This window comes from Triturus cristatus, chromosome 7 (assembly GCF_964204655.1).
Source record: "Triturus cristatus chromosome 7, aTriCri1.1, whole genome shotgun sequence".
NCBI lineage: Eukaryota > Metazoa > Chordata > Amphibia > Caudata > Salamandridae > Triturus > Triturus cristatus.
This window is the reverse complement of record NC_140590.1, coordinates 153,503,144-153,514,166: the sequence shown is the minus strand read 5'-3', so window position 1 is coordinate 153,514,166 and position 11,023 is coordinate 153,503,144. Positions and strand designations below refer to the sequence as shown.

The 11,023-nt window shown below is 42.9% G+C and overlaps 1 long non-coding RNA gene across 1 annotated transcript; it reads right to left on the bottom strand.

The window, feature by feature from the left end:
* Positions 1 to 3,805: 3,805 nt before the first annotated feature.
* LOC146809083 (uncharacterized) lies at positions 3,806 to 6,438 on the bottom strand. Its single transcript, XR_014965526.1, has 3 exons — positions 6,280 to 6,438; positions 5,173 to 5,282; positions 3,806 to 4,970 (listed from the first exon to the last, which is right to left on the bottom strand). It is a non-coding gene; the product is annotated as an uncharacterized LOC146809083 (long non-coding RNA).
* Positions 6,439 to 11,023: the final 4,585 nt, after the last annotated feature.

The window sequence follows — 11,023 nt, the reverse complement described above, 5'->3', positions numbered from 1 at the left end:
ATTATGATTGGTAAGAAAACAAAAATGATATGATACATAAATGCCAAATTGGGTGGTGCAGCTGCATTCTTCTTCTCGGAATGTCTATCATGGGTGCATGGCTCAACCGGTGTGGAAATGTAAATAAGAGTGTTATGGAGCTTTCATGCTGAAGAAGAGAAGGACTATGGAATGCAAAACAGTAAATGCCGATATTGTAAGCAGAAGGTAAGCTTCATGAGGATCAAGTGGCAGAACAAGAGCATAGGCTGCTGCAATCATAACTCATGAGCAATTAACTGAGAACTGAGAACAATTTTACAACCAATCCCAGACAAGTAGCTGCATGTACATAGTTGATCGATCTCACAACTGTAATAACATTTAGCCGAGTGCGTCCATCATGTGACATGTCTCCAGCTGCAGTCTCCCTCCAACCACAACCACTTAATTAGAGGAGTTTGACATTTGAGCCAGCACACTGCTCAGCATACATAGGCATTGTTCATAGCTTCCTTATTCTGGCAGGTGAGGTAGTCCCGCCCTGAGTCCTAATTCAGAGTCGCGACTCCAGACCCAATTGTGATTGAGACAGATAGATCTGTAGTGCACTGCTATTGATGAACAAGAAGAGCAAAACAATTTGAGCAATTTTTGTAGATTTGTTACTCTATTATCACGCTGAATGATCCTCAACTGTTTTCGGGCATTAAAAGAATGACTGAAATCAGTGCATATTCTTCTGCAGGTGTCCAGTACCTTGCGGACTAAGGGACAGATTTACAGGAAACTAATGCAGCGCAGTGTCGCAATTAATTTTGCTGTGCCGCGCTGCGTTAGTTTCAAATTACTGGGATGCGACAAATTTACAACAATATGTCACATCTCTGTGCTTCCCCCTGCCCTGGCACACAAACTGCTGCCATGCACCGTCCCAGTCACCCTTGCACCATGGTGCAAAGATGCCAGCATCGTGGGGAGATTGTTTTGTGCAGGAAGGGCTGCCTTTCTGCACAAAATCAATCATTTGAGGTGATTTCCTTTTCCAATGTGTGCTGTAGAATGCAGCATGTATTGCAAGTGGAACAAAACAAGGACAAATAAAAGATATTTCTCCACGTTGCACCTCGCTACGCCAAGCCTAGGCTGGCATAGCATTCTGACGCATTTCCAGATTCACAGTTCCTCATGAATCTGGAACTGCATCAGTGAACATGGGTGTTGCGTGGGAACACCCATGTCACGCCTCTAACACTCAAAGTGTTGCGTGAAAAGGGGCAATATTCACAAACACAGGTAAAGTCAAGCAGGGTGGCTTTGCCTGTGCTTGTAAATATCACTCAGCAGGTTGCACCGCCGGTGTGTCATGCAACGTGATGAACCGGCGGCGCAAGGCTATAGTAAATCTGCCCTATGTCTTCTTTTTTGAGACTCTCCTGCACAATCAGGATGAGGGAATGCGCCAAACACAGGGCCCTGAAATATCCACCTTCTGTAATGGCTTTGACTATATTATTACCAATGTACGGAGCAACAAATCCAATTCTGAGATCTCTGGGTCGAAGCCATTCAAAGACCTTGCTTTTAAAGTCTGCCAAAATGTTTGCAGCTGTATGGGATTTTTCCATGGCGAACATCGTTATTGTTGCATGCCGCCGAATGCCCCTGATATTTTCTCCTGAGCTGAGACCTGCAGGTAGCCTTTGCCTAACCCCCATAAAAGAGATCTAGTGTGCAGTGATACACATGTAATCAGTTGCTTGCCAACTGCTCCACAAGTCTGTTGTCAGGTGGATAGTACGAACAGCACTCTGTTGCATGGGTTGGCCAAGAAATTGCAGCACATCATGATGGAGTGGTGGAATAGCAAGTCTGGCAAAATAGATCCAACTGGCAACCTTGATTTTCTGGCAGATGGCCGCCACAAATTATAAAAATCCCACTACTTCCGCAAAAGAAAAAGTGAGGAGGTCCAGAGCTAACATTTCAGGGCCCCTCCTGAATAAACATGCCCGTAATAGAAGCTTGGATTCTTTTCTTTTATGGTGCCACTGAACACAGGCAACTTCCAGAGAGAACCAGGAGATGGTAGACTCAACTTGTGTCTTAGAGGAATCACTGTATTCTGGGGTGTCTGCATCTGAATCTAGTGCCATTAGGAGGTTGCTGATGCAGATGATGCTGGCACATTGCATTGTACAGGGCTGCTTTGTGTAAAGCTGTCATCTTCTCCTTCCGCTTCACCTCCTTCTAGCACCGTGATTAGAGCTGCTTCCCCTTTCTCATCACCACCATCACTAGTAGCTTCCTTTTTGAGGTGCCCCTACTACCGGATTGCATGATGTTTTTATCATATGGGACGTTTGGCCCCCAGTACTATAGTGTGAACCAGGTTTACCTTGAAGAACACTGATGTGGAAAATGGGGCATATTGTAATGTTATCCTCATGCTTGCTAATCAGTCTCAAACTGGTGAGGAGAACTTTTTAGTGTTTCACTGCCAATGTCTGAAGAACTGGAGGTAGTCGGATGTGTCATTTGCCTCTCTCCTGTGCGTACTTCGACTGAGGAAGTGGTGGATGCAGGTCTCAGAGGGGTCCTTACAAATATGCAAGTTAACAATGGGGGTGGTGGAACCAGCGCCAAATCCCTCTGAGCAGGTTGAATAGAGGGGCCATCGCGATGTCCTGTGAGCCGCCTTCCATACTTAGTCGCAGGCTTGTCTTCATCAGTGTCACTTTGCATAATTCTACGGCTTTCAGGAAAATCTCCTTTTCCCTTGTCTCTTGTAGTAGGTCTCGACTTAGCCAGGGTCCAATCCATGTGCAGATCATCACAAGGGTGGCTAGGAGAAGATATTGGAGTGCCCTTTTTTTTTCTTTCTGGAGATCATTAAGCCAATTAAATAATTCTTAAACAATTAATGCTAATGTGCTCCTATGGCCTTAGAGGCCCATGGTAGGCAAGGGGTGCAGGAGGAAATGGAATAACCCTTAAAAACATTAATGCTGGTATTCGCCTAGGCAGGTGAGGGGTGCAGGGAAAAATGACATAACCCTTAAAGAATGAATGCTGGTCAGGGCCAGACTAGGAACCCAAAGCAGCCCTGACAAATGTTGTCAGATCAGCCTCCATACGGTGCACCACGAGCAAGTGCAGAAGGCGAACCTGACCACTACAAGGTTTCAGAAAAAATAGTTTTCGAAAAATGGCATACATAGTGCATTCTACAACACATTTTCCATTATACATTCAATTGTATCCGTTTTTAAAGCATAGTAAATGATGACATTACAGTGCACTGGGATACTTCAATCTTTATTGGGGCTCTTCAATGATTCCTTCGCTATCACCCTCCAACAGTGCTTCTCATCGCTCCATAGCCCCTCTCTCACATGTATTTCATTTGTTTTATAGCTCTTCTCATACCAGTGTAGAGTGTTGGAGCATTTTACATCACACACATATATAGAGACAATAAACATAAGTATGCAAATCAGTGTATAGAAAATATTACATAAGAAAAGGGGAATACAAGATGTAGGGTTCACAAGTCATCCTAACAGGTAGGCATGTTTTAAGTAACACAGAGGTTAGGGTTGACTTACTAATAAGAATTTATTTCTACCAAAAAAAATCTTTTAGCAAAATTTGGATAATGAAAGACTGGGAAAAAACATATCTTTCCAACCTAGATTACGATTGTAACATATGAACTGCACAATAACGAAAGGATCTCTGTGACAAAAGCAGTACCCCACTGAGTTAAGCACATAAAATACTGTTCTGTGATCTGCATTGTGCACGCTCTTTGCAACAGGCATATTGACCCTCTGCACTACCTTAGATGAGTCACCACTGCCACTAGATAAAACTCTGATCTCTCTTCAGCAGGTACATTCATCATCAGAGTTATCTTGACGCTTTTATTGTTGCCTGAAAACTGTTGGCTTTACAAGTAACTCTGCAGTGCTTTTAAAACTGCTGCACTGATAAAAAACCCATATCCATAACAAAAGCAGTCCCCACCCTTCCAGCCTCCCAGAAAAAACACCTGATGCCCGGTGCCCCAAGTTCGGCCTTGATGCTGGTAATCCATTTATGCTGTAAATTCATAGGTCACACCTCAATATATCACAGAACCTGGGGGAAGAGGATTAGGAGTTTGATGACTGGATGGGAATGGGAAGTTGGCAAAAGGCCTGGCAAAGACGACAAACATATTATCAGGTTGATGAGCAGCACATCATCATCCAATGTGTTGTAGAAGGAAATGAAGGAATGACACAGTTCAGTTAATATATGCATTGCAAACAGTCCTTCAGTCCCAGAGACTCGGGTTTATTTAATTGTTCTGTCACCTAGATTAAAAAAATACCCAGACAGTTCGAAAAATGATGATTGTTAAGAAAAGAAAATTATACTGTACTTAAATGTCAAATTTGGCGGTGCATCTGCATTCCTCTTCTTGGAATGCCTGTCTTGGTTGCATGGCTCAACCGGTCCGGTAAGGTAAGCAGGAGTGTTATAAGCTTTTGTGCAGAAAAAGAGAAGGCCTATTGGTTGAAAAACATAAATGTAGATGATGTAATCAAGGAGAAGGTAAGATTCATGAGGATCTAGAGGAAGAGCGACAGCATATGCTGATGCAACAATGACAATACCAGGCATGTAGCTGCATGTACCTGACTGACTGATCTCCCAAATGTCATAGCATTTAGCTGAGTGAGTCCATCATGTGACATGTCTCCAGTAGCAGTCCCCCTCCGACCACAACCACTTAATTAGAGCCGTTTGACATTTGAGCCAGCACTCTACTCAGCATTTCGCAAATCAATGCACCTCTCTCCAGTCCACAGGGCTGAGTAGGCCTCTTTGAGTCATACGGGCTTCCCTTTGAAGTAGACAGGCATTGTTCATAGCTTCCTTCTTCTGGCTGTTGAGATAGCCCCACCCTGACTCAGAGTCACGACTAAACAGACTGGCCTGGACTATGAAGAAAAAAACAAGTGCAGCAAGGAGTGAACCATGTAAGTAAATCTAGCTAATTGTGAAAGGGGTAGTCATATACAGGCAGAATCACCGATCGGACCCCAACATTGCAAATCTTCAACACCCTCACTGTTGGACACCACATGAATCATCATCACACACACTCACTCAATGTATATCACTCATTGGTGCAATAGTTACCTGTTCCAAACATGGTGGCAGACATTTTTCTTATGTATCTCCTCTTTTCCCATGGAAGCGACAAACAATGGCAGTCTTGTAAATGAATTATCTTTACTGTGGCAGTCCAGCTAATGAATGAAAAAAGAAGGACAGAGATCTGAGGCAGACAAGGGGTGCAGGGGAAAATTGAATAATCCTTAAACAAATTAATGCTGTTGTGTGCCTATGTCAGGCAGATAGTGCAGAGGAAAATGAGAATCCTCAACAAATTAATACTGGTGTGTGCCTATGACCTAAGAGACATATGGCAGGCAGGGCATGCAGGGAAAAATTGAATATTCATTAAAAAAAAATGAATGCTGGTGTGTTCCTATAGCCTGAGAAACCTATGTCAGGAAGAGGTGCAGGGAAAAACAACACGCAAAAAGGCATTGACAACAAAGAACAAATGCAGGCCTATGGCAAAGCACACTGGCTGGCTGCACAAAATGGCCGCCGGCCCCATGTTTGAACAAAAATAATCAAGAAGGCACAGCCAACAAAGAACACAGGCAGGCATATGGCAAAAGCACACAGGCTGGCTGCACAAAACGGCTGCCTGCCTCAATTTCAATCAAACACAAGCAAGGAGGCATGGACAACAAAGAACACATGCAGGTTCATGGATACTGACTACACAAAATGGCCGGAGGCCACCTGGCACGGAGAACAAAGACAAAATGGTGGCCCATGGCAAACACATACTGCTCAGACAAAAAAACAGCCTCTTGGCCAGCAAACAAAGGAGGCATGGTAGGCAAAGAGGAAAACACTACTATTAATTCAGCAAATATGAAAATTAAGTCAGCTATGAAAAAAATTCCAACAACACACATCTCTTTTAGGCGTCAAAAACATTACCCCGCCAAAATACACATTTTGCTGAAAGAAGTGAAATACAAAAAAACTACATTTTTCATTCAATTTCATGCCTTCCCTGGACTAAATCTTAGATGTTTTAAAATAACATAAACCACAGACACAGTTGTTTCATGTGCTAAATGCCTGTTACTGGCAGGATAGACCATATACTGGTGCATGCCCTCTATTAAACAACAATCTCATCCAAAAGTTTTTTAACTTAACTGTTGTGATGTCACACAAGCAAAGTCCTTAAAATCCAATGATATTGCAGCAGGAATAGCAGACAAAGAGAGTGATCCTTTCACCTCGAAATCCAAATGAAAAGTGACCAGGAGATGGACTTGGCAATGAGAAGAGCCTTCTGGACAGGAAGAGGAAGTTGTAGTCTCAATGGCACTTCCGTCCTGTTGAAAAAAAAGAAAAAGAAAAAAAATGCTTTTTGCACTAAAAACACTACCTTAACCGTCCATTCGAGTAGAACATTCACTCAATAAGGTATTTTTGAGTGGATTTAGCTACTTCTCGAGTACACAATCAACTCGAGAAGCAGCCCTGACTGCTCACGACCACAAGCATCACAAAAGGGCACCAGTAGGCGCCATGGCGACCGTTAATCATGCCATGACCCGGCAAATCTCACTCGTAAGCGCACGTTGATGGAGTCTCACGTTGTTCCTGTCAACATAATTCTGCCACGTGCTGATTGGCGGAATTTGGCAGGAACTCAGTGTTCTGCTTACCAAATCCTGTCAATTTCGCGAGCAAAATTATAATTCCGCCTGGGCCCAGTTGCAAGAACTAACTTACTAGTAGTAACTCCTTTTAAAATAATAGGAGTTACTACTCACTAAGTTACTACTCAGAAAGTTACTGATAGAAAAGTTATTAATCGTAAACTTTAACTGCAAAAGTAAAGTAACACCAAAATTGTAACTTACTTCAACTTTATAAATCAGGCCTTGTGTTGCTTACAAAATCTAAGCAACATGGAGTAGCCTTCTCCTGAGTCCTGACTGAATTTCTTTTTAAGATTAGTTTTTATTTTAAGAAACTAAATACTAGTTGTCTCGGTTTGCTTGCTGGTTGCTGTTTGTTTTACTTTTTTGTCATGGTGGTCTCAGGCAGTCTTGGATTATACACTTTTCTTTCAGTCTAGTTGCCCGTGATTGATACTCATCATATAGTCGGAGTTCACCTCGCAAGCATCATTCGGGAAAGGTGGTACCTTTTCCCTGTTAGCACGACCCCACAACCACCAGCCTTGAGAAGGCCAGGTGAGAAACCTTGCAATATGGTTTACGAAGATTGAGAGGTATGAAACAACGCTTAATCAATTCTGGTAAAGACTAGTAAATAATGTAGTACTGAAGTTGTTCTTGGAAAGTAGAAATTGTGATTTTTGTGTATGTTGTTGGCAGACCCCATTAGTGGTTAATAGGTACAGAGGGCAGTATCAAACTAGTTAATATACAAGTATCACTGACAGGTGACTGGCTGTTGCAAAACCTCATCAAGCAATAAAGTCAATCATATAGTCAGTTTTCTGTTCCCAATCTGATAGTGGGGTAGTGAGCATTACCAGGGAAAGGTAAGTAACCGCCTGAAAAATAAATACACGGCAAAGAACTTCAGATAGGGAAAGTCTAGGGGAAAAGTGGTCGTACAATAAAATGTGTGACAATTTCAGAGGACAACTTCTCATCGCTAAACTACAATTCTACACTAACTAGCAATGCAAAGACAGATACTAAAGATAAAAGCCCCTTTCTTTTTTAACATGGGAAACCCACCCTCTCCACCCACAACAGGCCTACCCCCTCACCAAGCAAAACCCCCAAAATGTCCCTTTCCCCAACTCCCCTTTCCACCCTCTTTACCCAAAAAGGCCGAACCCCTCCCTAAGCAAAACCCCCAAAATGACCTTTTCCCCAACTCCCCTTCCCATCCTCTTCACCCACAGCAAGCCCACCCCCTCCCCAAGCAAAACTAAAAACAATCCCCTTCCTCTGCATAGTGTCTTGTGAGTTAGCAATGAGGGAACCATTTTGGCACCTGCTGAACTCCGTAGAGCTGTGACGTAGATGTTACAAATGGCAAAGAGATAGGGGATAAGTAATCCGAAGATTGACAGTGATCTCCCTAGCACTTTGCCGTGGTCCAAGCAAACTGCTTATGTGTGCCACATGTGTCGTCGTCTAAGTACAAAATCAGCGCTTAATGTATGTGGAGTCAAGGCACAGCTCCAGCTGCAGTAAACTAGGTAAAGATAACGAAAGCATTGCGGAGAGTCCACACATCCTTGGCCAGGACCCTGCTGATCAAGCCATACATAAAGATACCAACCTGCCATGCAAGATAGTCATACGTTATGGAGCATTACTGTCAACAGTGGATACGTACAGATACAGAAAAGAACCACTACAGAATGCAGTAATCAAATATGAATAAAAATACTTAAAGCCAAGGCCTCGATAAGTGGAGCTCTATGACCTCAGCACTGGGCAAGGAGACCCAAGAAGAAGCACAAGGGTTGTGCGTACTGAGCGGTCCAATACCCGAAGTGGCACACCATCAAAGCAGCCAGGTGGTTGATCCATTACAGGGCCTCAGAAAAGGTGCAGATGACGCAGATCCTATTGGACAGCCAAAAATCTCTGAGAGAGCTCCACCCGCAATGCCATCCACGCCCTTTAATAGTTACAATGCTGCGGCCTCCCGGAAACCACCACCACCTTTCGATAGCGCCTAAAAGCAAAACAGTAGCGATGGATGGATTGTGTGAATAGAAACATTTGAAGACTTTATTGATGCACTTGAACAAAAAAACTATCAAATAATTCGAAAATCTTGCTGATGATGGTGTAAAAGCAGTCATAAGGTCGATGGTGATAACTGACAAAAAAATCACTTAGTCAGATAAAAGAAATTTTGAATCTCAAATTCAATCCAATGCCCAATGTAGATTACGAAAGAAACATTTTCAGTCAAGAATGACAGAAAGTTGGTGAAACCATCGATGAATTAGTGGAGAGACTCAACACACTCATCAAATACTGTAAGTTCAATGAATTTAATGACAAAGAAGCGTCTTAGAGTTATTGATGGTTGCTTGTCAGATACATTCAGACAACAAATGCTGAGACAAACTCTTAGTCTGGAGCGAGTGTTAATGGCTGCCATAGCTGAAGAGCATGCTGATAAACAAGCTGCTGACATGGAGGTCGAAGGTGCCCAGAATTAATGAGGCATGAGTGTGAAAAGTAAGCCAAAGCCATAGACTGAAGGACACAAGGTGATGTCTTTGTGTAAAAAGAAGTTGTGTTTTAGATTTTTGTTACCACACAACGGTAAATATCCCCCCATTGGACAGATATGTAGAGGCTGTAGGAAGGAGAATAATTTTGTGACGGTTTGCAAAGCAAAGTAAAAAGCAAGTGTGTCATGAAAAGAAAATGGCCACCAGAACGTTCCAGAATCAACGGTCAATGTGCACCCACAAGGCCAAGCGGCAACATCAGCAAAGACAAATCATGCACTGAACGAAGTCGATTGTCATCTAAATCATCATCAAGCAGTTCTTCTATATAAGTATAAAGTGAAAGTGAGGAAGATAGTTGTGCCATGTCGATATTTACCTCAGAAAAGTGTGTGCATGTTGGACTGGCCGCATGTGAAGAAAAATGTCAGTCAAGGAAAAGTCGCCATGCTAAAGCGCCAAAGTCATTTAAACATTGTCCGAAGATTACACTGAAAGTAACTGGTTGTTCGATACCTTTAATCTTCGACAGTGGTGCTTCAATAAGCATTATCCCTGAGGAGAAATATGATCAATTGTCTACAGGACAGCAACTTATACCTTCGAAAACCAAAGTGTACACATGGGCTGCATCAACGCCCTTAAAAGGTCAAGGTTCCTTTGTAGCGATGATAAAACACAAGAAAATGACTGTGCAAGCACCCATAATGTCCTTCAAGGTACAGCATCAATTGCCTGTCAGCTCAGTTTTAGCACAGCTGCTGATATGGGACTGATTTCCGTAAACTACAAAATCAATGCTCACCACAAAATAGTAATATTTCATGGTTTAGGGAAATTTAAGACTATGAAAGTAAAACTGTATATTAATAAGGACATTCATCCTGTGGCTTTTCATTTACAAGATGCTGATGAAAAGAAAAAACTTTAATCACTCCCTAAGCATGATATCACTGAGAGGTCTACTGGTCCCATGCCATGGGTACCTCTCATAGTGGTAGTGCCTGAAAAGGACAGTGAAGGAGAAGTACGCATATCCATTGACATGCATCATGAAAACAATGCAAATGAACTAAAACACATCCAGGTCCATACATAGCTAACATAATAACGCAATTAAATGGTGGAAAAGTCTTCTCTCGACTTGATTTCAATAAAGGCTATTATCAGTTGGAACTCAAAGAAAATTGTTGGTACATGAACACCTTTTCTCCACATGTTGGTCTGTTTAGATACAAAAGACTAAGGGCTTGATTTAGATCTTGGCGGAATGGGTAATGCTGTCACTTTTTTGGTGATCTTTCCACCGGCTGCCATTGCGGTTTGCCAGCCCAATTTAATCTAAAAGATCTTGGCGGGATCTCAGACAGAAGACAGTCTCAATCCTGCCGCCTCCGCCGAGACTCCTGCTCCCACGCCGACAGCGGGAGTGCCAGAGGTGACTGTTGGAGGGAGTCCTGCCCAGTTTCCAGCCGTACAGATTATGAGGTGCTTTTCTGTCAAGCCTTTTCTGGCCGGGACACCACCATGCATGAGATGACAGTAAGGCAGGAAAAGAGGTGAAAACTGTCTTTTTTTCAGGGTCCCGCTTCGAAATCCATGTCCTATGCCATTGTCTAGGTCCTTCCTGTGCTGCTGCTCCCTGCTCAGTGTACTTGTTGTTGCCCGAATCAAAGGTAGGCTTCTCTGTCACTTCTCCTCTGTAGTGTA